At 46.0% G+C, this 27,600-nt stretch overlaps 1 pseudogene; it reads left to right on the top strand.

Moving 5' to 3' along the window:
- LOC137503682 (striatin-like) lies at positions 1 to 27,576 on the top strand (annotated as a pseudogene).
- The last annotated feature ends 24 nt before the right edge of the window (positions 27,577 to 27,600 follow it).

The raw sequence follows: 27,600 nt of genomic DNA, 5'->3' as shown, positions 1-27,600 counted from the left end.
GTCCAAGTACCACAAGTTAAAATATGGAACGGAGTTGAACCAAGGAGACGTGAAACCTCCCAGCTATGACTACGGTAGGACAACTTACACACGACCTCTTCTTCTATGGCGGTACTAAATCCTAGAGAATGCAGCATTCACATACCTGAATCCTGTCTGGCTGTGTAGACTTTTACACATGTCTTATCCAATAGTTTCACCATGTATGTGTACCAACACTCTCTCTGATGGTCTCCATGTTCTGATTCCCTCCTGTCTTTAGGGATGTGTCCTATTGGTCTCCATGTTCTGATTCCCTCCTGTCTTTAGGGATGTGTCCTCCTCATCATTCATCATCTTTATTCATAAGATACAGCCTGTTCTGTCTGTTCAAAGCATCAGCTCTCTGGAAGTGTTGATGAACCGGAGAGGTGTCGGGGTGTGTGTGTGTCGGGGTGTGTGTGTGTCGGGGTGTGTGTGTGTCGGGGTGTGTGTGTGTCGGGGTGTGTGTGTGTCGGGGTGTGTGTGTCGTGGTGTGCGTGTTCATGTGCCTAAATTAGGCACGTCTCTCTCTTCTCCTCTCCCCTCTCTCCTAAATTACCAAGTAGGGATGCACCGATATTACATTTTTGGCCGATACCGATATCCGATATTTTCCTTGACAAAATTAAACCAATATCGATTTATAAAAAAATGTTGCGGCCTGTTAAGCATTCTAGTATAGTTAACACACACACACACATGCACGCAGCGGTCTAAGGCACTGCATCTCAGTGCAAGAGGCGTCACTACAGTCCCTGGTTTGAAACCAGGCTGTATCACATCCGGCCGTGATTGGGAGTCCCATAGGGCGGCACACAATTGGCCCAACGTCGTCCGGGTAGGCCGTCATTGTAAATAAGAATTTGTTCTTAACTGACTTGTTACATAAAGGTTACACACTCACACCACACTGACCAAAAAGTTATTTTGTTTCCATTTACGTATGTCCCCATTACCAGTGAAACATCATCAAAAAAAATTTCTTTCACTTACTTGCTGTGCTGTTTTGTTGTTCAGTCGTTTCGTTCTCAACCAGGATTTCATCATACATGTCAAACAGTGATGTTTCAGCTCTCTGTCCGTGTCCTCTCTTCCTCTGCACTGTCACTGTGTCCGTTTCCATCTTGTCCATCCATGTCTGTCCGTGGTCTCTCTTCCTCTTCACTGTCACTGTGTCCGTTTCCATCTTGTCCAGCCATGTCTGTCCGTGGCCTCTCTTCCTCTGCACTGTCATTGTGTCCGTTTCCATCTTGTCCAGCCATGTCTGTCCGTGGCCTCTCTTCCTCGGTACGCACTGTCACTGTGTCCGTTTCCATCTTGTCCAGCCATGTCTGTCCGTGGCCTCTCTTCCTCTTCACTGTCACTGTGTCCGTTTCCTTCTTGTCCAGCCATGTCTGTCCGTGGCCTCTCTTCCTTGGTGCACACTGTCACTGTGTCCGTTTCCATCTTGTCCAGCCATGTCTGTCCGTGGCCTCTCTTCCTCGGTACGCACCGTCACTGTGTCCGTTTCCTTATTGTCCAGTTGAGTAAAGAGGCTCAGAGAGAATGCCTGTTAAAGAAGTAGTGGTCCTTGTACCTAACATCGAGCATGGTGGTGACACAGTAAAGAGGCTCAGAGAGAATGCCTGTTAAAGAAGTAGCAGTCCTTGTACCTAACATCGAGCATGGTGGTGACACAGTAAAGAGAGAATGCCTATTAAAGAAGTAGTGGTCCTTGTACCTAGCATCGAGCATGGTGGTGACACAGTAAAGAGAGAATGTCTGTTAAAGAAGTAGTGGTCCTTGTACCTAACATCGAGCATGGTGGTGACACAGTAAAGAGGCTCAGAGAGAATGCCTGTTAAAGAAGTAGCGGGTCTTGTACCTAGCATCGAGCATGGTGACGACACAGTAAAGAGGCTCAGAGAGAATGCCTGTTAAAGAAGTAGCGGTCCTTGTACCTAGCATCTAGCATGGTGGCAACACAGTAAAGAGAGAATGCCTGTTAAAGAAGTAGCGGTCCTTGTACCTAGCATCGAGCATGGTGGCAACACAGTAAAGAGAGAATGCCTGTTAAAGAAGTAGCGGTCCTTGTACCTAACATCTAGCATGGTGGCGACACAGTAAAGAGAGAATGCCTGTTAAAGAAGTAGCGGTCCTTGTACCTAGCATCGAGCATGGTGGAGACACAGTAAAGAGGCTCAGAGAGAATGCCTGTTAAAGAAGTAGTGGTCCTTGTACCTAACATCGAGCATGGTGGTGACACAGTAAAGAGGCTTAGAGAGAATGCCTGTTAAAGAAGTAGCGGTCCTTGTACCTAGCATTGAACATGGTGGCGACACAGTAAAGAGAGAATGCCTGTTAAAGAAGTAGCGGTCCTTGTACCTAGCATCGAGCATGGTGGCAACACAGTAAAGAGAGAATGCCTGTTAAAGAAGTAGCGGTCCTTGTACCTAACATCGAGCATGGTGGTGACACAGTAAAGAGAGAATGCCTGTTAAAGAAGTAGAGGTCCTTGTACCTAACATCGAGCATGGTGGCGACCCAGTAAAGAGGCTCAGATAGAATGCCTGTTAAAGAAGTAGCGGTCCTTGTACCTAGCATCGAGCATGGTGGAGACACAGTAAAGAGAGAATGTCTGTTAAAGAAGTAGCGGTCCTTGTACCTAGCATCCAGCATGGTGGTGACACAGTAAAGAGGCTCAGAGAGAATGCCTGTTAAAGAAGTAGCGGTCATTGTACCTAGCATGGAGCATGGTGGTGACACAGTAAAGAGAGAATGCCTGTTAAAGAAGTAGCGGTCCTTGTACCTAGCATCCAGCATGGTGGTGACACAGTAAAGAGGCTTAGAGAGAATGCCTGTTAAAGAAGTAGTGGTCCTTGTACCTAACATCGAGCATGGTGGTGACACAGTAAAGAGGCTCAGAGAGAATGCCTGTTAAAGAAGTAGCGGTCCTTGTACCTAGCATCGAGCATGGTGGCAACACAGTAAAGAGAGAATGTCTGTTAAAGAAGTAGCGGTCCTTGTACCTAGCATCGAGCATGGTGGCGACACAGTAAAGAGGCTCAGATAGAATGCCTGTTAAAGAAGTAGCGGTCCTTGTACCTAGCATGGAGCAGGGTGGCGACACAGTAAAGAGAGAATGCCTGTTAAAGAAGTAGTGGTCCTTGTACCTAGCATCGAGCATGGTGGTGACACAGTAAAGAGGCTCAGATAGAATGCCTGTTCAAGAAGTAGCAGTCCTTGTACCTAGCATCTAGCATGGTGGAGACACAGTAAAGAGAGAATGCCTGTTAAAGAAGTAGTGGTCCTTGTACATAGCATCGAGCATGGTGGCGACACAGTAAAGAGAGAATGCCTGTTAAAGAAGTAGCAGTCCTTGTACCTAACATCGAGCATGGTGGAGACACAGTAAAGAGGCTCAGAGAGAATGCCTGTTAAAGAAGTAGCGGTCCTTGTACCTAGCATCGAGCATGGTGGTGACACAGTAAAGAGGCTCAGAGAGAATGCCTGTTAAAGAAGTAGCGGTCCTTGTACCTAGCATCGAACATGGTGGAGACACAGTAAAGAGAGAATGCCTGTAAAGAAGTAGCGGTCCTTGTACCTAGCATCGAGCATGGTGACAACACAGTAAAGAGAGAATGCCTGTTAAAGAAGTAGCGGTCCTTGTACCTAGCATCGAGCATGGTGGAGACACAGTAAAGAGAGAATGCCTGTTAAAGAAGTAGTGGTCCTTGTACCTAGCATCGAGCATGGTGGAGACACAGTAAAGAGAGAATGCCTGTTAAAGAAGTAGTGGTCCTTGTACCTAGCATCGAGCATGGTGGAGACACAGTAAAGAGAGAATGCCTGTTAAAGAAGTAGCGGTCCTTGTACCTAGCATCGAGCATGGTGGTGACACAGTAAAGAGAGAATGCCTGTTAAAGAAGTAGCGGTCCTTGTACCTAGCATCGAGCATGGTGGTGACACAGTAAGAGAGAATGCCTGTTAAAGAAGTAGCGGTCCTTGTACCTAGCATCGAGCATGGTGGTGACACAGTAAAGAGGCTCAGAGAGAATGCCTGTTAAAGAAGTAGCGGTCCTTGTACCTAACATCGAGCATGGTGGCGACACAGTAAAGAGAGAATGCCTGTTAAAGAAGTAGCGGTCCTTGTACCTAGCATGGAGCATGGTGGTGACACAGTAAAGAGAGAATGCCTGTTAAAGAAGTAGCGGTCCTTAGTGCTGCCGCTAAAACCTTAGTGCTGCCCGCTAACACCTTAGTGCTGCCCGCTAACACCTTAGTGCTGCCCGCTAACACCTTAGTGCTGCCCGCTAACACCTTAGTGCTACCGCTAACACCTTAGCGCCACCCGCTAACACCTTAACACTGCCGCTAACACCTTAGCGCCGCCCGCTAACACCTTAACACTGCCGCTAACACCTTAGTGCTGGGCCTTAATGGAAGTTCTCCTACATGGAGAAGTCTCTCTGGCTTCTACTTGAATGTCTATACCCATGGAACGGCTCTAATGAACTCATGATAAGAAGCCATAGATGAAACAGGCTTCTAAGAAGAATAAGACCACGATGTACAGTGGAGTTGTGTTGTGGTTGATGTTTCTCTCTCAGTGTGTGATGTTGTGGTTGATGTTTCTCTCTCACTGTGTGATGTTGTGGTTGATGTTTCTCTCTCACTTTGTGATGTTGGGGTTGATGTTTCTGTCACTGTGTGATGTTGTGGTTGATGTTTCTCTCACTGTGTGATGTTGTGGTTGATGTTTCTGTCACTGTGTGATGTTGTGGTTGATGTTTCTCTCTCACTGTGTGATGTTGGGGTTGATGTTTCTCTCTCACTGTGTGATGTTGTGGTTGATGTTTCTGTCACTGTGTGATGGTGTGGTTGATGTTTCTGTCACTGTGTGATGTTGTGGTTGATGTTTCTCTCTCACTGTGTGATGTTGTGGTTGATGTTTCTGTCACTGTGTGATGTTGTGGTTGATGTTTCTCTCTCACTGTGTGATGTTGTGGTTGATGTTTCTGTCACTGTGTGATGTTGTGGTTGATGTTTCTGTCACTGTGTGATGTTGTGGTTGATGTTTCTGTCACTGTGTGATGTTGTGGTTGATGTTTCTGTCACTGTGTGATGTTGTGGTTGATGTTTCTCTCTCACTGTGTGATGTTGGGGTTGATGTTTCTGTCACTGTGTGATGTTGTGGTTGATGTTTCTGTCACTGTGTGATGTTGTGGTTGATGTTTCTGTCACTGTGTGATGTTGGGGTTGATGTTTCTGTCACTGTGTGATTCTGTGGTTGATGTTTCTGTCACTGTGTGATGTTGTGGTTGATGTTTCTGTCACTGTGTGATGTTGTGGTTGATGTTTCTGTCACTGTGTGATGTTGTGGTTGATGTTTCTGTCACTGTGTGATGTTGGGGTTGATGTTTCTGTCACTGTGTGATTCTGTGGTTGATGTTTCTGTCACTGTGTGATGTTGTGGTTGATGTTTCTGTCACTGTGTGATGTTGTGGTTGATGTTTCTGTCACTGTGTGATGTTGTGGTTGATGTTTCTCTCTCACTGTGTGATGTTGTGGTTGATGTTTCTCTCTCACTGTGTGATGTTGTGGTTGATGTTTCTGTCACTGTGTGATGTTGTGGTTGATGTTTCTCTCTCACTGTGTGATGTTGTGGTTGATGTTTCTCTCTCACTGTGTGATGTTGGGGTTGATGTTTCTGTCACTGTGTGATGTTGTGGTTGATGTTTATGTCACTGTGTGATGTTGGGGTTGATGTTTCTGTCACTGTGTGATGCTGTGGTTGATGTTTCTGTCACTGTGTGATATTGGGGTTGATGTTTCTGTCACTGTGTGATGTTGTGTTGGGGTTGATGTTTCTGTCACTGTGTGATGTTGTGTTGTGGTTGATGTTTATGTGATAGTTGCTCAGCATGTTTCTCTGTGTTTCTCTGTCCACAGACGAGGTGATTGAGAATGAGACTCCTGGGTCCTTGAACAACCAGTTGTCCTGGAAACAAGGCCGTCAGCTCCTCAGACAGTGAGTTACTTACTATACCATACCACTAACCCTGGAAACAAGGTCATCATTCATCAGGTCAACATTCATAAGACTGCAGGGCCAGACGGATTACCAAGACTTGTACTCTAAGCATGCGCTGACCAACTAGCAAGTGTCTTCACTGACATTTCCAACCTCTCCCTGTCCGAGTCTTTAATACCAACAAGCAGACCACCATAGTCCCTTTGCCCAAGAACATCAAGATAACCTGCCTAAATGACTACCGACCCGTAGCACTCACGTCTGTAGCCATGAAGTGCGTTGAAAGGCTGGTCATAGCTCACATCAACACCATTATCCCAGAAACCCTAGGCCCACTCCAATTTGCATACTGCCCCAACAGATCCACAGATGATGCTGTCTCTTTTGCGCTCCACACTGCCCTTTCCCACCTGGACAAAAGGAACACCTATGTTAGAATGCTATTCATTGACAACAGCTCAGCGTTCAACACCATAGTGCCCACAAAACTCATCACTAAGCTAAAGACCCTGGGACTAAACACCTCCCTCTGCAACTGGATCCTGGACTTCCTTACGGGCTGCCCCCAGGTGGTAAGGGTAGGTAACAACACATCCGCCATGCTGATCCTCAACACAGGGGCCCCTCAGGGGTGCGTGCTCAGCCCCCTCCTGTACTACCTGTTCACTCATGACTGCACGACTCCAACACCATCATTAAATTTGCCGATGACACAACAGCCTGATCACCGACAACAACGAGACAGCCTATAGGGAGGAGGTCAGAGACCTGGCCGTGTGGTGCCAGGACAACAACCTCTCCCTCAACATGATCAAGACAAAGGAGATGATTGTGGTCTACAGAAAAAGGAGGGCCGAGCACGCCCCCCTTCTCAAGGGCTGTAGTGGAGCAGGTTGAGCATTTCAAGTTCCTTAGTGTCCACATCACCAACAAACTAACATGGTCCAAACACACCAAGACACTCATGAAGAGGTTACGACAAAACCAATTCCCCCTCAGGAGACTGAAAAGATTTGGCATGGGTCCTTAGATCCTCAAAAGGTTCTACAGCTGCACCATCGAGAGCATCCTAACGGGTTGCATCACTACCTGGTATGGCAACCGCTCGGCATCCGACCGCAAGGCACTACAGAGCGTAGTGCGTACGACCCAGTACATCACTGGGGCCAAGCTTCCTGCCATCCAGGACCTCTATTCCAGGCGGTGTCAGAGGAAGGCCCTAAAAATTGTCAAAGACTCCAGCCACCCTAATCATAGACTGTTCTTTCTGCCTTTGCAGGGCAAGCGGTACCGGAGTGCCAAGTCTAGGTCCAAAAGGTTTCTAAACAGCTTCTACCCCCAAGCCATAAGACTCCTGAACATCTAACCAAATGGCTACCCAGACTATTTGCATTGCCCCCCTCCTCTCTCCACACCACTGCTATTCTCTGTTGTTATCTATGCAGAGTCACACAAATAACTCTATCTTCATGTACATATGACCTCAACTAACCAGTATCTCCGCACATTGACTCTGTACCGGTACCCCCTGTTTATATTGTTATTTTTTTACTACTGCTCTTTAATTACTTGTTACTTTTATCTCTTATCCATATTTTTTTTAAACTGCACTGTTGTATTCAGCATTTCACTGTAAGGTCTACTACACCTGTTGTAATCGGCATTTCACTGTAAGGTCTACTACACCTGTTGTATTCAGCATTTCACTGTAAGGTCTACTACACCTGTTGTATTCAGCATTTCACTGTAAGGTCTACTACACCTGTTGTATTCAGCATTTCACTGTAAGGTCTACTACACCTGTTGTATTCAGCATTTCACTGTAAGGTTCTACTACACCTGTTGTATTCAGCATTTCACTGTAAGGTCTACTACACCTGTTGTATTCAGCATTTCACTGTGAGGTCTACTACACCTGTTGTATTCAGCATTTCACTGTAAGGTCTACTACACCTGTTGTATTCATCATTTCACTGTAAGGTCTACTACACCTGTTGTATTCAGCATTTCACTGTAAGGTCTACTACACCTGTTGTATTCAGCATTTCACTGTAAGGTCTACTACACCTGTTGTATTCAGCATTTCACTGTAAGGTCTACTACACCTGTTGTATTCAGCATTTCACTGTAAGGTCTACTACACCTGTTGTATTCAGCATTTCACTGTAAGGTCTACTACACCTGTTGTATTCAGCATTTCACTGTGAGGTCTACTACACCTGTTGTATTCAGCATTTCACTGTAAGGTCTACTACACCTGTTGTATTCAGCATTTCACTGTGAGGTCTACTACACCTGTTGTATTCAGCATTTCACTGTAAGGTCTACTACACCTGTTGTATTCAGCATTTCACTGTAAGGTCTACTACACCTGTTGTATTCAGCATTTCACTGTAAGGTCTACTACACCTGTTGTATTCAGCATTTCACTGTGAGGTCTACTACACCTGTTGTATTCAGCATTTCACTGTGAGGTCTACTACACCTGTTGTATTCAGCATTTCACTGTAAGGTCTACTACACCTGTTGTATTCAGCATTTCACTGTCAGGTCTACTACACCTGTTGTATTCAGCATTTCACTGTGAGGTCTACTACACCTGTTGTATTCAGCATTTCACTGTAAGGTCTACTACACCTGTTGTATTCAGCATTTCACTGTAAGGTCTACTACACCTGTTGTATTCAGCATTTCACTGTAAGGTCTACTACACCTGTTGTATTCAGCATTTCACTGTAAGGTCTACTACACCTGTTGTATTCAGCATTTCACTGTAAGGTCTACTACACCTGTTGTATTCAGCATTTCACTGTGAGGTCTACTACACCTGTTGTATTCAGCATTTCACTGTAAGGTCTACTACACCTGTTGTATTCAGCATTTCACTGTAAGGTCTACTACACCTGTTGTATTCAGCATTTCACTGTAAGGTCTACTACACCTGTTGTATTCAGCATTTCACTGTAAGGTCTACTACACTTGTTGTATTCAGCATTTCACTGTGAGGTCTACTACACCTCTTGTATTCAGCATTTCACTGTAAGGTCTACTACACCTGTTGTATTCAGCATTTCACTGTAAGGTCTACTACACCTCTTGTATTCAGCATTTCACTGTAAGGTCTACTACACCTGTTGTATTCAGCAGTATATTTTGATTTGACTAGCAGACAGACAGACAGACAGACAGACAGACAGACAGACAGACAGACAGACATACACTGTTGTTATTGTAGTAACTCATTACAGAGTGCCAGTTTACTAGCTGTCTTCAACACAGCTGAGATGGTTATGTGTTAGAGGACACCAGTCTAATGATGCTGGTTGTCTGTCTTCAACACAGCTGAGATGGTTATGTGTTAGAGGACACCAGTCTAATGATGCTGGTTGTCTGTCTTCAACACAGCTGAGATGGTTATGTGTTAGAGGACACCAGTCTAATGATGCTGGTTGTCTGTCTTCAACACAGCTGAGATGGTTATGTGTTAGAGGACACCAGTCTAATGATGCTGGTTGTCTGTCTTTCTCTCTGTCAGCAGGTTTGATTGGAGGAAATATAAATCTATAATATAAATATATATGTCCTGATTTAAAGGAGATCTTCACCAGACCCGAAGGCTCTGTCTCCTCTCCTGTGTCATGTTGTGTGCATCTTTCTCTCCCCGCAGGTCTGACTCAACTGACAGTAGTGGGAGGCGTAGGGACAAGCTCCTCCTGGGACTAAAAAACACTCACACAGCCTGTCTAATTTGTCCAGGTATCTCCAGGAGGTGGGTTACGCAGACACCATCCTGGATGTGAAGTCTCGCAGGGTACAAACCCTGCTGTGTCTGGCCGGAGACGGAGGGGGCCCTGTGGAGAGGACGGCCAACGGAACAGACACCCGCACCAGAGGAGGGTAAGTTAACACACCTCACTGTCAATACACACACAGGATGGTGCCCCCGCAGGATGGTACCCCCGCAGGATGGTGCCCCCGCAGGATGGTGCCCCCGCAGGATGGTGCCCCCGCAGGATGGTGCCCCCGCAGGATGGTGCCCCCGCAGGATGGTGCCCCCGCAGGATGGTGCCCCCACAGGATGGTGCCAATGATAGCATTACTAGAAGGGAGAAAATACCTCAGACCAATAATAGAATTCTAGTCATTCTATTTCTATGGCCCCAACCTAGAGAAACGGATATGTAAGATGGAGAGGTCAAGATGGTGGATCAGGCTGGCCCCAACCTAAAAAACTGCCTTGATATTGTTAGGACAGCTAGGTCCGTGTTGCCTCTGGAAGAGTGAACCACTGTGTGTGTGTGTGTGTGTGTGTGTGTGTGTGTGTGTGTGTGTGTGTGTGTGTGTGTGTGTGTGTGTGTGTGTGTGTGTGTGTGTGTGTGTGTGAGAGCAGGAAGACAGAGCAATCTGAGTCCAGTGTTGTGCAGGAGGCCTTCAGGTTCATAGAAAGCTCTGCAGCTGACTACAGTGATGAAGATGATGATGAAGACGGTTCAGGGAATGACAGGACTATCATGGAACGGACAGGACCTACAGGGACGGTAAGGTGCACACACACACACACACAGATATGCATCACACACACACAGACATGCATCACACACACACAGATATGCATCACACACACACACAGACATGCATCACACACACACACAGATATGCATCAGACACACACACAGACATGCATCAGACACACACAGACAAACGCTTAGCTAAATCGTTTTCCTTCTGAAGTTCATGATAATATCAGTCAATTAACAGAACTGATCTGACAATATCAGAATGGATTTCTGTCTGCTGGCAGTCACAATATGCCTCAATGTCCCTGTCTCTGCCCCTTAGATAGTGAGGAAGAAGCCATCATCTGCCCTGTCCACCAGTATGGACACAAGTGAGGACCCAGACACTGAGGATGCACTGAAGGGCTTTGACTTCCTGTCTAGTCCAGATGATATGGACACATCACCTGAGTCCCGCAGCGCAGGGAACGGACCAACTGGGGTGAGTTACACAAGTAAATAAACAAGGTTAAAACCTGTCCCTCTGACTAAAATATTAGTACCCTGGTAGACTAGTGTTCAGGTCACTGTCAACCAACACCCTGGTAAACTAGTGTTCAGGTCACTGTCAACCAACACACTGGTAGACTGTAGTGTTCAGGTCACTGTCAACCAACACACTGGTAGACTGTAGTGTTCAGGTCACTTGTCAACCAACACCCTGGTAGACTGTAGTGTTCAGGTCACTGTCAACCAACACACTGGTAGACTGTAGTGTTCAGGTCACTGTCAACCAACACCCTGGTAGACTGTAGTGTTCAGGTCACTGTCAACCAACACCCTGGTAGACTGTAGTGTTCAGGTCACTGTCAACCAACACCCTGGTAGACTGTAGTGTTCAGGTCACTGTCAACCAACACCCTGGTAGACTGTAGTGTTCAGGTCACTGTCAACCAACACCCTGGTAGACTGTAGTGTTCAGGTCACTGTCAACCAACACCCTGTTAGACTGTAGTGTTCAGGTCACTGTCAACCAACACCCTGGTAGACTGTAGTGTTCAGGTCACTGTCAACCAACACCCTGGTAGACTGTAGTGTTCAGGTCACTGTCAACCTGGTAGACTGTAGTGTTCAGGTCACTGTCAACCTGGGAGACTGTAGTGGTCAGGTCACTGTCAACCTGGTAGACTGTAGTGGTCAGGTCACTGTCAACCTGGTAGACTGTAGTGGTCAGGTCACTGTCAACCTGGTAGACTGTAGTGTTCAGGTCACTTTCAACCTGGTAGACTGTAGTGTTCAGGTCACTGTCAACCTGGTAGACTGTAGTGTTCAGGTCACTGTCAACCAACACCCTGGTAGACTAGTGTTCAGGTCACTGTCAACCAACACCCTGGTAGACTGTAGTGTTCAGGTCACTGTCAACCAACACCCTGGTAGACTAGTGTTCAGGTCACTGTCAACCAACACCCTGTTAGACTGTAGTGTTCAGGTCACTGTCAACCTGGTAGACTGTAGTGTTCAGGTCACTGTCAACCTGCTAGACTGTAGTGTTCAGGTCACTGTCAACCTGGTAGACTGTAGTGTTCAGGTCACTGTCAACCTGGTAGACTGTAGTGGTCAGGTCACTGTCAACCTGGTAGACTGTAGTGGTCAGGTCACTGTCAACCTGGTAGACTGTAGTGTTTTAAATGAATAACTGCAGATCACTTGTATTTACTACCTTAAATACCACATATTCATTATTTTACACACACTAACTATTATATAATTGATTGTTTCATTTCATGCCATTTTTCTGTTATTTTTCTCTGGTGTTTTTTGTTCAAACAGATTGCAGATTGTTGATAGAGATTTGATGTCCATCACCATAATCCACCAACTCATTACTTTAGACGTATTACTTGTCTCTACCCCTCTGTAGCCTGTCTCTACCCCTCTGTAGCCTGTCTCTACCCCTCTGTAGCCTGTCTGTACCCCTCTGTAGCCTGTCTCTACCCCTCTGTAGCCTGTCTGTACCCCTCTGTAGCCTGTCTCTACCCCTCTGTAGCCTGTCTCTACCCCTCTGTAGCCTGTCTCTACCCCTCTGTAGCCTGTCTCTACCCCTCTGTAGCCTGTCTCTACCCCTCTGTAGCCTGGTCTCTACCCCTCTGTAGCCTGTCTGTACCCCTCTGTAGCCTGTCTCTACCCCTCTGTAGCCTGTCTTTTCCACCTCTGTGTTCAAATGTATTTATATAGCCCTTCGTACATCAGCTGGTATCTCAAAGTGTTGTACAGAAACCCAGCCTAAAACCCCAAACAGCAAGCAATGCAGGTGTAGAAGCACGGTGGCTAGGAAAACTCCCTAGAAAGGCCAAAACCTAGGAAGAAACCTAGAGAGGAACCAGGCTATGTGGGGTGGCCAGTCCTCTTCTGGCTGTGCCGGGTAGAGATTATAACAAAACATGGTCAAGATGTTCAAATGTTCATAAATGACCAGCATGGTCAAATAATAATAATCACTGGCAGAACAGTTGAAACTGGAGCAGCAGCACAGCCAGGTGGACTGGGGACAGCAAGGAGTCATCATGTCAGGTAGTCCTGAGGCATGGTCCTAGGGCTCAGGTCCTCCGAAAGAGAGAATTAGAGAGAGCACACTTAAATTCACACATGACAAAGGATAGGACAGGGAGAAGTACTCCAGATATAACTAACTGACCCTAGCCCCCCAACACATAAACTACTGCAGCATAAATACTGGAGGCAGAGACAGGAGGGGTCAGGAGACACTGTGGCCCCATCCGATGATACCCGATGATACAGGGCCAAACAGGAAGGATATAACCCCACCCACTTTGCCAAAGCACAGCCCCCACACCACTAGAGGGATATCTTCAACCACCAACTTACCATCCTGAGACAAGGCCGAGTATAGCCCACAAAGATCTCCTCCACGGCACAACCCAAGGGGGGGCGCCAACCCAGACAGGAAGATCACATCAGTGACTCAATGTTGGTCTTTGAAAGGAATTGACCATTTTGTCACATGCTTTGTGAACCATACAGTTTTTATTTTAACCAAAACCTGGAAAATGGATTAGAAAGATTGCAAGAAAGAAAGATTTATAAAAAGAAAGATCGAAAGATGGACAGAGTGGTTTTGGTTAAGGTTTGTCTCCACAGTGACTTGTCCATGTGGGGGGGGGGGGGGGTCTCTGAGCTCCTTGTGACTCCTAAAGGTCTACACTCCTTGGGGTATTCTCCTTCCCTTTCAACTCCTTTATAACTATTTAAATAGTATCTGGGCTTAGTGGCTAGTTACTGGAGGGACTATCCAAGACCAGGGTAAATCCTCCTGGACAGTAGGAATTGGTTGCTGCTTCATTCCTGGTCATATCTAGATCCTGGACAGCCTCTCCTATCGCTCTGGTTTTGTCCCCCTGTAGAGGAGGAGCAGCAGACTGCCATGTCAGGGGCCTGGGACATGGACCAGGGTCTGATATCCAAACTCAAAGAGGAGTACAGGAAGGAACGCAAGGGGAAAAAAGTAGGGCAGAGTAAAGTCCTCTCTCGATGCCTCCTCTTCCTCTTCTCTCTCTGTAGAGTAAAAGAAATATAAACAAAAGCCTTATATCAAGAACAAGCATCTTGTTCTTTTACTGTGGCTGCTCTTTCATAGCTCTGTCTTCAACTCTGTCTTCAACTCCCTTAATTCCATAACTCTGTATTCAACTCCCTTAATTCCATATCTCTGTCTTCAACTCTCTATATTCTGACTCTTGTGTAAACATTGTCTGTGTATCTGTTTAGTTATTCCTTCATTTCCTTCAATGCTCCATTCTGTTCTGTCTCTAGTTTAGATATCCATTTGTTCACTGCTAGCTAGTGTATCATTCCCCATGTATATTATCATTGTCTGTCTTAATGCAGTCTATAGAACCTCTATTGGAGTTAGTCTGCAAGGAATCAAACCCTGACTGAATCATATTGCACTCAACATTCCCATCTTCTAGTAGAGTCTCATAGAAGACAAGGAATCAAACCCTGATTGAATCATATTGCACTCAACACACCCATCTTCTAGTAGAGTATTGTAGAAGACAAGGAATCAAACCCTGATTGAATCATATTGCACTCAACACACCCATCTTCTAGTAGAGTCTTATAGAAGACAAGGAATCAAGGAATCATATTGCACTCAACACACCCATCTTCTAGTAGAGTTTTTTTTATTTTATTTAAATTTCACCTTTATTTAACCAGGTAGGCTAGTTGAGAACAAGTTCTCATTTACAACTGCGACCTGGCCAAGATAAAGCATAGCAGTGTGAACAGACAACAACACAGAGTCTTATAGAAGACAAGGAATCAAACCCTGATTGTATCATATTGCACTCAACATTCCCATCTTCTCCTAGAGTCTCATAGATGTGACGGTTGGGCATAAACAGCACTTAGAATCAACTCTGCAACCTTGAAAGACGAGACTATTTAAGTTGATGTCATGATACAAAACAAGACCGATGCTCAGTCCCATTTTCCTACTTAAGTATCAGTCTCTATCCTCTCTCCATTGACATTATTCTGTCCAGATTCATCCTCTGATCACTACAGCCTGTCGCCATTCTTTTCTTTCCAAAATCTTTCTTGCACTTTTTTTTGTCAAATTCTATTTTGTTCATTTTTTGATGTTCGTGTGGTGAGTATTCAGGAAGTGTGTTCGGGGGAGGGGACAGGTACTACCTTTCCAAGCCAAGTTCTCTCTGCTTGTATCCCAAATGGCACCTGGTTCCCTTTCTAGTGCTCTTCTTTTCACCAGGGCACATAGGGCTGCCGTTTGGGACACAGCCTCTGTTGTGCCGACATTATATTGTCCCCTGTCTGCCCTCCCTCAGGACCTAACCGGTCTAAGCTCCAGGACATGTTGGCCAACCTGAGGGACCAGGAGGACATGAATCCCAGAGAACCCTCCTCTACTTCCCAGTCCCGCTCCAACGCACCCAGGCTCAACGACCACCACCAGGACAACAACACTGATGAAGGTACTGACCCTGTCTTTGTCCCCGTCTCTGTCCCTGTCTCTGTACTACCATATGTGACCGGCTCACATCGGTCTTATGTAGCAAAATTTGAAATGGTGTTTTTTACATTGGATAAAAGTAGAGACTCAGAGCTAGAAAAATTGTATTGTATTGTATCAAACACTACAGTTGAGGAACAATGGGAACGTAATTCTGCTTTGAAAGTTGATAAATTTGTAACTTCACTTTTGAGAAAAATGGCCCTTGAATGTTTTGGTACACCTCCTGGAGAGCTCCTCTGTGTCTACACCCATTCAGCATTGTTCACACCCTCTTAAGCCTTAGCCCCACCCATCTCTTTAAGGGTTGATAAAACCGTTCTGTACTAACTTGCTAGCTACTTCCAGACATCTAAGAGAGAGAGAACAGCTCACTGAACATTACTCGCCCTAGTAGAGCTGGTTAGGCTGTTATGTTATCCAGAGTGTTGGTGACTGTAACCGTGCTGTCAGATTGTCCATTCCAAGTTCAGAGCGTTTTGCGTTGGATGCTGATGAGTTTACTGACGTTTACTGACACCGGCCATATTCAACGGGTGTAGAGCGTTTTTAAATTCAGCAGTTATTCTGCTCTCTCTGGCACATTCAGACGAGAGTGCTCTGAAATCGGAGTAGATGGCCAGACTGAATTTATGAACTCACCCGTAATGGTTACTTGCATGGTGGAGTCTTTTGTTAAGACATGTAGCTAGCTAGCTAGGTAAACAATGAACCATAATCACAACTCATGACGTTACTATCCTGCAAGAATCTGCAGGTAGCTAACCAACCAGGTTCAATGTCAGCTAGCTAACATCAGGCTATAATTAGCTAAGCAAATGACTCTGCAATACGAATAATAAGGTCATACACGCAATGTTAGCTCGCGAGCCAGCCAGCTATGTTAGCTAGATAGCTTGCTAGGCAAACAATGAACCATAATCACAACTCATGATGTTACTGCCCTGCATGAATCTGCAGGTAGCTAACCAACCAGGTTCAATGTTAGCTAGTGTCGTGTCTTTAGTATCATTATCTCTGTTAGTATTATCATCTCTGTGATTATTATTATGTGATGAAACTAATCATGTAAATGTAATTAACTAGGAAGTCAGGGCACCAATGAAAATGTTCAGATTACATATTTATAATTTTCCTAATATAACTTTTCAGATATTTTAATATCTGATCAATTAGTCTTCTATTAATTAATTAATTATTTTACCTTCTTCAGTCATCTGAACGTCAGAAATTGTTGGGTTATCTGCACGAACTCAGCCTTTACTATAAATCAGCCATACACCAATTGCTCAATGATTTATTTCCTAACTAACTTAACAATTACAGAATATACAATACATAACATTATACAGTAAATACCGTCCCTAGTGGACCAAACAAAAACAGTTGGGCTATAACACGATAGATTCAGAGAGAAGAGACGGGGGTTTCGGGAAGGAAGACTAAGGAACATGGGTCTCTATTGGACCTGGGAAGCTATTCTCACATAAATACATATGCCACTATCGATCGCTCATTCGGAAAAGCAATGCATTGTATTTACCTAAAGCTGGTGATGTGAGGCTCGAGTTTGTCCTGTCCTTTGTGGAGTGTTCCGGGTGGTCTGAGAGGTTCATCTCACTCTGGAGATTCGTCTGAGAGGTTCATCTCACTCTGGAGATTCGTCTGAGAGGTTCATCTCACTCTGGAGATTCGTCTGAGAGGTTCATCTCACTCTGGAGATTCGTCTGAGAGGTTCATCTCACTCTGGAGATTTGTCTGAGAGGTCCATCTCACTCTGGAGATTCGTCTGAGAGGTTCATCTCACTCTGGAGATTCGTCTGAGAGGTTCATCTCACTCTGGAGATTCGTCTGAGAGGTTCATCTCACGTTGGAGAGTCGTCTGAGAGGTTCATCTCACGCTGGAGAGTCGTCTGAGAGGTTCATCTCACGCTGGAGAGTCGTCTGAGAGGTTCATCTCACGCTGGAGAGTCGTCTGAGAGGTTCATCTCACGCTGGAGAGTCGTCTGAGAGGTTCATCTCACTCTGGAGAGTCGTCTGAGAGGTTCATCTCACTCTGGATATTCGTCTGAGAGGTTCATCTCACTCTGGAGAGTCGTCTGAGAGGTTCATCTCACTCTGGAGAGTCGTCTGAGAGGTTCATCTCACTCTGGAGAGTCGTCTGAGAGGTTCATCTCACTCTGGAGAGTCGTCTGAGAGGTTCATCTCACTCTGGAGAGTGGTTTGAGAGGTTCATCTCACTCTGGAGAGTGGTCTGAGAGGTTCATCTCACTCTGGAGAGTCGTCCACGTCCGGCAGTGTTGTCGTACTATATTTACTACCTTTCCAGCTGCAGTCTGTTAGGCTGTCATAGGACTCACTTCTTCTTGAGTCATCAGTTAGTTCAGAGTTCATACCATTTCACATGTAGAGCTCTCTCTCTGTCCCTTTCTCTCTCTCGTTATATGGTGCATTCAGAAACTATTCAGACCCCTTGGCTCCCACGTTTCCTGGCCTGTGTGGTTGATATTAGAATTAGCCCTTTTAAACGTGAGCACTTGAGTGGCTTTTCGTTATGTAGAGTGGCTATTCAACTATTCCCCAACCACAGCTCACGCTGGGGTTGGCTTAGTCTGACATGAATTGGGTCACCGGGGCTCTTATAAAAATGTAGAAAAGGGGTTGGTTCATCATTTCCAACCAATGCGTATTCACGTGGGCGTGGCCACTGAGTGAGCATATTTTACTTATGAAAACGATTCTTTCATTTAGAAGGTTAACATCACATTACATAATTTCGCAATAGTTTCATCTTTACTCATTAAATGCAAACCAAACAAATTAGATGGAAACCTCATAACTGAGCCACCTGTATAAACAGAGTTAGGGTAATGTGGCTGTATTGTCTTTCATGTAGTCACAAACATGAAACAAAATGGACCGGGTCATGGCTTCTCCACCGACCGTTTACACATTCTCCAGAATAGGAATATTGTTCAGTTCTCAAATTCTGGGATGGAGTAGAATTGGAGAATCTCTTTGTCTTACTGTGAAAATCTCTCTCCATACTGCGTGGCCAGGGAGAGTCTCTTTATAGAATTTATGACGTGGGGTTAAGATGTAAAACTGTCCCCCCTCCCCTCCTAACAGGATGTGGGGGGGTTGTTAAACATATCTGCTAGCCAATTCGCTGGAAGGGCTAGCGTCATGACACTAGCTAACATTAGGCTATAGCTAGCCAAGCAAATGGCTCTTTCTGTCAAAATTAGAAACATGTAATATCTGAAAATATAGCTCGCTAGACTATCTTACCCTTATACATCATTCATGGTTGGACGCGTCTCCTGTTGCCATTGTTGCCCTTAGTTTGAAGATGTAATCCGAAGACCTATGTTTTCTCCACCTCTTTAGCGATCAGACTCTAATTCCACTGATTTAAAAACTCGGTCCTCCAGAAAGTGGAGAGCAACACTTATACAGTTTTAATACACTGTAAAAAAATATATATATATATATGAAGCCGAGTTCGAACAGGATTACCTACACATACTGACCAACTCAAATAGACAGAAGCACGCTATATGGCAGACCAATCCAAACTCATCTCTTGGCATGTCCAGCCCACTCATTATCTCAGCCAATCATGGATAGTGAGAAAGCAGCTGTATTTTTCTGTGGCTAAACCAACTAGGCCCCTTATTTAACCATTGTATTCGTATTTACAGACGGCATAGATGGTTGTTATTAAGGCACATGAAAGTTCACATGTTCCAGAAGACATTTCTGCCCTCAAAAAAAAAGTTTATGTTCCAACGTCTCTCCTGTAGTGGACCCGCGTCATACGCCTAGTTTCCTGAAACAGGTCACAAATTTTCCCAGTGCACATCTTTAATTTTGACAGATACTGCTCCTCTGTCCTTGCCTTTGTTGGACCACTTGTCTAAACTAGGTGTTAGACCCAGGGCTAGTCTAAACTAGGTGTTGGACCCAGGGCTAGTCTAAACTAGGTGTTGGACCCAGGACTAGTCTAAACTAGGTGTTGGACCCAGGGCTAGTCTAAACGAGGTGTTGGACCCAGGCTAGTCTAAACGAGGTGTTGGACCCAGGGCTAGTCTAAACGAGGTGTTGAACCCAGGGCTAGTCTAAACTAGGTGTTGGACCCAGGGCTAGTATAAACTAGGTGTTGGACCCAGGGCTAGTCTAAACTAGGTGTTGGACCCAGGGCTAGTCTAAACTAGGTGTTGGACCCAGGGCTAGTCTAAACTAGGTGTTGGACGCAGGGCTAGTCTAAACTAGGTGTTGGACCCAGGGCTAGTCTACACTAGGTGTTGGACCCAGGGCTACTCTAAACTAGGTGTTGGACCACTAGTCTAAACGAGGTGTTGGACCCCAGGGCTAGTCTAAACTAGGTGTTGGACCCAGGGCTAGTCTAAACTAGGTGTTGGACCCAGGGCTAGTATAAACTAGGTGTTGGACCCAGGGCTAGTATAAACTAGGTGTTGGACCCAGGGCTAGTCTAAACTAGGTGTTGGACCCAGGGCTAGTATAAACTAGGTGTTGGACCCAGGGCTAGTATAAACTAGGTGTTGGACCCAGGGCTAGTCTAGACTAGGTGTTGGACCCAGAGCTAGTCTAAACTAGGTGTTGGACCCAGGGCTAGTCTAAACTAGGTGTTGGACCCAGGGCTAGTATAAACTAGGTGTTGGACCCAGGGCTAGTCTAAACTAGGTGTTGGACCCAGGGCTAGTCTAAACTAGGTGCTGGACCCAGGGCTAGTCTAGACTAGGTGTTGGACCCAGAGCTAGTCTAAACTAGGTGTTGGACCCAGGGCTAGTCTAAACTAGGTGTTGGACCCAGGGCTAGTCTAAACTAGGTGTTGGACCCAGGGCTAGTCTAAACTAGGTGTTGGACGCAGGGCTAGTCTAAACTAGGTGTTGGACCCAGGGCTAGTCTACACTAGGTGTTGGACCCAGGGCTAGTCTAAACTAGGTGTTGGACCACTAGTCTAAACGAGGTGTTGGACTCAGGGCTAGTCTAAACTAGGTGTTGGACCCAGGGCTAGTCTAAACTAGGTGTTGGACCCAGGGCTAGTCTAAACTAGGTGTTGGACCCAGGGCTAGTCTAAACTAGGTGTTGGACCCAGGGCTAGTCTAAACTAGGTGTTGGACCCAGGGCTAGTATAAACTAGGTGTTGGACCCAGGGCTAGTATAAACTAGGTGTTGGACCCAGGGCTAGTCTAAACTAGGTGTTAGACCCAGGGCTAGTCTAAACTAGGTGCTGGACCCAGGGCTAGTCTAGACTAGGTGTTGGACCCAGAGCTAGTCTAAACTAGGTGTTGGACCCAGGGCTAGTCTAAACTAGGTGTTGGACCCAGGGCTAGTATAAACTAGGTGTTGGACCCAGGGCTAGTCTAAACTAGGTGTTGGACCCAGGGCTAGTCTAAACTAGGTGCTGGACCCAGGGCTAGTCTAGACTAGGTGTTGGACCCAGAGCTAGTCTAAACTAGGTGTTGGACCCAGGGCTAGTCTAAACTAGGTGTTGGACCCAGGGCTAGTCTAAACTAGGTGTTGGACCCAGGGCTAGTCTAAACTAGGTGTTGGACCCAGGGCTAGTCTAAACTAGGTGTTGGACCAGAGCTAGTCTAAACTAGGTGTTGGACCCAGAGCTAGTCTAAACTAGGTGTTGGACCCAGGGCTAGTCTAAACTAGGTGTTGGACCCAGGGCTAGGGCTGTTAGATGGAACCATGTATTTGCTCAGTGTTAACATCTTGAGTGTCCTGCAGGTTATTGGTTGATTGATTAATTGACTGTCTCCATTTCTCTTCCAGTGGAGGTGTTGACGGTCCCTCCTTCCTCCGGGAAGGCCTTTATCCTGGGTCCTGATGTGAACATGGAGGCTGAACTGGGCCTGGGAGAGCTAGCTGGTCTTACTGTATCTAATGAGGCTGATAGTCTGACCTATGATGTAAGTATCCATATACCTCTATGGGAGGAGGAAGACTGCAGAGGGAGAACTGGCTGGATTCAGCATAGCTAATGAGGCTGTTAGTCTGGCCTACGACATGAGTCGAATCTCTTAGGTACCCGGAATACAATCTGCACTCTCCACTAGCCAAGAACATGATCTGTGGTGCTTTACATTACCGATGTCTGTCCACTCAATACCTTCCTCAATGAATATGCTTTCAGGTTAGGGTTAGTATTATAGTGCTCTCACAGTACTGTTGCTGTCCTGGGGGATGTACAGCCCTGCTGCTGTCCTGGGGGATGTACAGCCCTGTTGCTGTCCTGGGGGATGTACAGTACTACAGCCCTGTTGCTGTCCTGGGGGATGTACAGTACTACAGCCCTGTTGCTGTCCTGGGGGGATGTACAGTACTACAGCCCTGTTGCTGTCCTGGGGGATGTACAGTACTACAGCCCTGTTGCTGTCCTGGGGGATGTACAGTACTACAGCCCTGTTGCTGTCCTGGGGGATGTACAGTACTACAGCCCTGTTGCTGTCCTGGGGGATGTACAGTACTACAGCCCTGTTGCTGTCCTGGGGGATGTACAGTACTACAGCCCTGTTGCTGTCCTGGGGGATGTACAGCCCTGCTGCTGTCCTGGGGGATGTACAGTACTACAGCCCTGTTGCTGTCCTGGGGGATGTACAGTACTACAGCCCTGTTGCTGTCCTGGGGGATGTACAGTACTACAGCCCTGTTGCTGTCCTGGGGGATGTACAGTACTACAGCCCTGTTGCTGTCCTGGGGGATGTACAGTACTACAGCCCTGTTGCTGTCCTGGGGGATGTACAGCCCTGCTGCTGTCCTGGGGGATGTACAGTACTACAGCCCTGTTGCTGTCCTGGGGGATGTACAGTACTACAGCCCTGTTTGCTGTCCTGGGGGATGTACAGTACTACAGCCCTGTTGCTGTCCTGGGGGATGTACAGTACTACAGCCCTGTTGCTGTCCTGGGGGATGTACAGTACTACAGCCCTGTTGCTGTCCTGGGGGATGTACAGTACTACAGCCCTGTTGCTGTCCTGGGGGATGTACAGTACTACAGCCCTGTTGCTGTCCTGGGGGATGTACCAGTACTACAGCCCTGTTGCTGTCCTGGGGGATGTACAGCCCTGCTGCTGTCCTGGGGGATGTACAGTACTACAGCCCTGTTGCTGTCCTGGGGGATGTACAGTACTACAGCCCTGTTGCTGTCCTGGGGGATGTACAGTACTACAGCCCTGCTGCTGTCCTGGGGGATGTACAGCCCTGTTGCTGTCCTGGGGGATGTACAGTACTACAGCCCTGTTGCTGTCCTGGGGGATGTACAGTACTACAGCCCTGCTGCTGTCCTGGGGGATGTACAGTACTACAGCCCTGTTGCTGTCCTGGGGGATGTACAGCCCTGCTGCTGTCCTGGGGGATGCAAAGGATTGCAGTTTACTTAGACTTTATCTACCCATAATCCATGGTGTTTCCCCTCAGATGTCCAACAACAAGGATGCCCTGAGGAGGACGTGGAACCCTAAGTTTACCCTGCGGAGCCACTTTGACGGGATCCGAGGGTCTGGCGTTCCACCCCGTAGAAGCGGTTCTAGTCACCGCCTCAGAGGACCACACGCTGAAGATGTGGAACCTGCAGAAGACTTCCCCCACCAAGAAGTAAGACTGACCCTCCCTGTCTAATAGTACTTCAATGTTAACCTCCCTGTCTAATAGTACTATAATGTTAACCTCCCTGTCTAATAGTACTATAATGTTAACCTCCCTGTCTAATAGTACTATAATGTTAACCTCCCTGTCTAATAGTACTATAATGTTAACCTCCCTGTCTAATAGTACTATAATGTTAACCTCCCTGTCTAATAGTACTATAATGTTAACCTCCCTGTCTAATAGTACTATAATGTTAACCTCCCTGTCTAATAGTACTATAATGTTAACCTCCCTGTCTAATAGTACTATAATGTTAACCTCCCTGTCTAATAGTACTATAATGTTAACCTCCCTGTCTAATAGTACTTCAATGTTAACCTCCCTGTCTAATAGTACTGTAATGTTAACCTCCCTGTCTAATAGTACTATAATGTTAACCTCCCTGTCTAATAGTACTATAATGTTAACCTCCCTGTCTAATAGTACTATAATGTTAACCTCCCTGTCTAATAGTACTATAATGTTAACCTCCCTGTCTAATAGTACTATAATGTTAACCTCCCTGTCTAATAGTACTATAATGTTAACCTCCCTGTCTAATAGTACTATAATGTTAACCCTCCCAGTCTAATAGTACTATAATGTTAACCTCCCAGTCTAATAGTACTATAATGTTAACCTCCCTGTCTAATAGTACTGTAATGTTAACCTCCCTGTCTAATAGTACTATAATGTTAACCTCCCTGTCTAATAGTACTATAATGTTAACCTCCCTGTCTAATAGTACTATAATGTTAACCTCCCTGTCTAATAGTACTGTAATGTTAACCTCCCTGTCTAATAGTACTATAATGTTAACCTCCCTGTCTAATAGTACTATAATGTTAACCTCCCTGTCTAATAGTACTATAATGTTAACCTCCCTGTCTAATAGTACTATAATGTTAACCTCCCTGTCTAATAGTACTATAATGTTAACCTCCCTGTCTAATAGTACTATAATGTTAACCTCCCTGTCTAATAGTACTATAATGTTAACCTCCCTGTCTAATAGTACTATAATGTTAACCTCCCTGTCTAATAGTACTTCAATGTTAACCTCCCTGTCTAATAGTACTATAATGTTAACCTCCCTGTCTAATAGTACTATAATGTTAACCTCCCTGTCTAATAGTACTATAATGTTAACCTCCCTGTCTAATAGTACTATAATGTTAACCTCCCTGTCTAATAGTACTATAATGTATACTCCCTGTCTAATAGTACTATAATGTTAACCCTAACCAAATCAGTGTCTACTTCACTAAAGACATTGAGACATTGCTCTCACCAGGGGAGAGTTGGAATTTCAGTTTCCTTCCTGAATTTACTGAATGGTAAAGGAATTGACTCCGAACATGGTGAGACCAATGTCTCTCACAAGATATCTATGTTACCTTTTATACAGTCCAGATTGTGTAGAAAGTGTTTAAGTCTTTATCTCCAGGAATGCCTCTGTAGATGTGGAACCCATGCACACGTTCAGGGCCCACCAGGGTGCAGTGCTGTGTGTTGTGATGAGCAGTACAGGAGAGCAGTGTTTCAGTGGAGGCTGGACGGCACCATTCAGAGCTGGAACACTCCGAACCCTAACCTAGACCCATACGATTCATACGGTAAGAATGGAGGGCTGGCTGCCTGTATCTCTCTCTCTCTCTCTCTGTTATCTCTCTCTCTCTGTTATCTCTCTCTCTCTGTTATCTCTCTCTCTCTCTGTTCTCTCTGTTATCTCTCTCTCTCTGTTATCTCTCTCTCTCTGTTATCTCTCTCTCTGTTATCTCTCTCTCTGTTCTCTCTGTTCTCTCTCTCTGTTCTCTCTCTCTCTGTTATCTCTCTCTCTGTTCTCTCTGTTCTTTCTCTCTGTTCTCTCTCTCTCTGTTCTCTCTCTCTCTCTGTTCCCTCTCTCTGTTCTCTCTCTCTGTTCTCTCTCTCTCTGTTCTCTCTCTCTCTCTCTCTGTTATCTCTCTCTCTGTTCTCTCTCTCTGTTCTCTCTCTCTCTCTGTTATCTCTCTCTCTGTTCTCTCTCTCTCTCTGTTATCTCTCTCTCTCTCTCTCTGTTCTCTCTGTTCTTTCTCTCTGTTCTCTCTCTCTGTTCTCTCTCTCTCTCATCTCTCTCACTCTGTCTATCTCTCTGTTCTCTCTCTCTCTCTCTCTCTGTTTTCTCTCTCTCTCTCTCTGTTCTCTCTCTCTCTCTCTCTCTGTTATCTCTCTCTCTGTTCTCTCTGTTCTTTCTCTCTGTTATCTCTCTCTCTGTTCTCTCTGTTCTTTCTCTCTGTTCTCTCTCTCTGTTCTCTCTCTCTCTGTTATCTCTCTCTCTGTTCTCTCTGTTCTTTCTCTCTGTTCTCTCTCTCGGTTCTCTCTCTCTCTCTGTTCTCTCTCTCTCTCTCTCTCTCTGTTCTCTCTCTCTGTTCTCTCTCTCTGTGTTCTCTCTCTCTGTTCTCTCTCTCTCTCTGTTATCTCTCTCTCTGTTCTCTCTAGCTGTGCTCTGTCTGTGTCTCTGTCTTTGTGTGTGTGTGTGTGTGTCTGTCTGTCTGTCTGTCTGTCTCTCTGTCTGTCTGTAACATGTCCTCCTCCTCCCTGTGTGTAATAGAGCCGTCTGTCCTGCGTGGGGCGCTGTGTGGTCATACTGACTCGGTGTGGGGGTCTGGTGTACAGTGGTGTTTATCAGAGGACTCCTGTCTTGCTCTGGAGACGGCACCGTCAGGCTGTGGGACGCCTCCGATACCAAGCCTGCCCTGGTCACCTTCCGCAGTAAAGGTACTCTTCATTCTCATTCATGTCAACAGGATCCTACGCTGATTCATTTGTGTTGTATGTTTATCATATTCAAATTCTGTGGTGAAATCAACAACTATGGTTCGCTGCTTCAGAGTTTGGCGTGCCCTCGTCAGTGGACGTGGTCTCCAGTGACCCCGCCCACATGGTGACATCTTTCACCAGCGGTCAGATCGGCCTGTTCAACATGGAGACACAGCAACTGGTGCTCAGCCTAGAGTCTGCTGCGGGAGACGGGTAGGGAGGGAGGGAGTTTGGGAAGCCTCCAGACCTTTTTGTTAAAAAGTAAAGGAAGCTATTTGAAGCCAGTTTTGGAAGCCTTGGTATATTATTAATGTACTGGTCCTTGGAGCCAGATGTGACCTAACAAGCTCTCTCTCCTCTCCCCAGGTACCCCCTGTCAGATCAACAAGGTGCTGAGTCACCCCACCCTCCCCATCACCATCACCGCTGGAGAGGACAAACACAGCAAGTTCTACGACAACAACACGGGTAACAGCCATTTTGCTGGTCTACATATAAACTTTCTATGAGTTTTTCACTCCAACAGTGTCTTCCTCACAAAACTAAATGTCTTCATGGTCCTCCATTAATCTGAAAGTATGTGGAATCTCGCGGTCCTCCAGGTTTTTACCTCAACCTGACCATTTGGTTTCTCATGGCAGTTTATTTTATAGATGTTTTTAAAAGCGGAATGAATTCACATTTTAATTACAGCTCTCTCAGAAAGCTTAACCTTCACACAGAAAGCTTAACCTAACAAATGTTGTCCATTTGAACTCTTCAGGGAAGCTGGTCCACTCGATGGTGGCCCACCTGGATGCTGTTACCAGTCTAGCTGTCGACCCCAATGGTCTCTATCTGATGTCTGGCAGTAAGTAGCTAACTCTCCATAACAATGATTTCTAACATACTCAGCTAGATATATACCTTGTCATTCTGCATGTGATGATATGACAGACTTTATTAACAGGAGAGGGCCTAGACTTGAGCCCTGGGGGACACCAGAGTTGTACACTTTATAAAACAGGAGAGGGCACAGAACTGAGCCCTGGGGGACACCAGAGTTGTACACTTTATAAAACAGGAGAGGGCACAGAACTGAGCCCTGGGGGACACCAGAACAGGAGATGGTCTAGACCTGAGCCCTGGGGGACACCAGAGCTGTACACTTTATAAAACAGGAGAGGGCCCAGAACTGAGCCCTGGGGGACACCAGACCAGGAGATGGTCTAGACCTGAGCCCTGGGGACACCAGAGCTGTATACTTTATATGAACTGCCTTGTCGCCCATCTACTGTTCATTTTCCTCTAACTTCTTCCTGCTCTCCTCCTCTTTGATCATTTCCCCCTCCCTAATCCCTTTCTCTTCTCCTCCCTCAGGTCATGACTGTTCTATTCGTCTGTGGAACCTAGAGACTAAGACGTGTGTCCAGGAGTTTACAGCTCACAGGAAGAAGAATGATGAGTCTATCCATGACGTGGCCTTCCACCCCTCTAAGGCCTACATCGCCTCCGCCGGGGCAGACGCTCTTGCCAAGGTGTTCGTATGACGAGGACCAATCACAGTCCACTGA

The sequence above is a fragment of the Anabrus simplex genome, unplaced genomic scaffold (genome assembly GCF_040414725.1).
Source record: "Anabrus simplex isolate iqAnaSimp1 unplaced genomic scaffold, ASM4041472v1 ctg00000288.1, whole genome shotgun sequence".
Classification (NCBI taxonomy): domain Eukaryota; kingdom Metazoa; phylum Arthropoda; class Insecta; order Orthoptera; family Tettigoniidae; genus Anabrus; species Anabrus simplex.
Note: the sequence above shows the minus strand (reverse complement) of the source record. Positions and strands in the feature narration are given on the sequence as shown.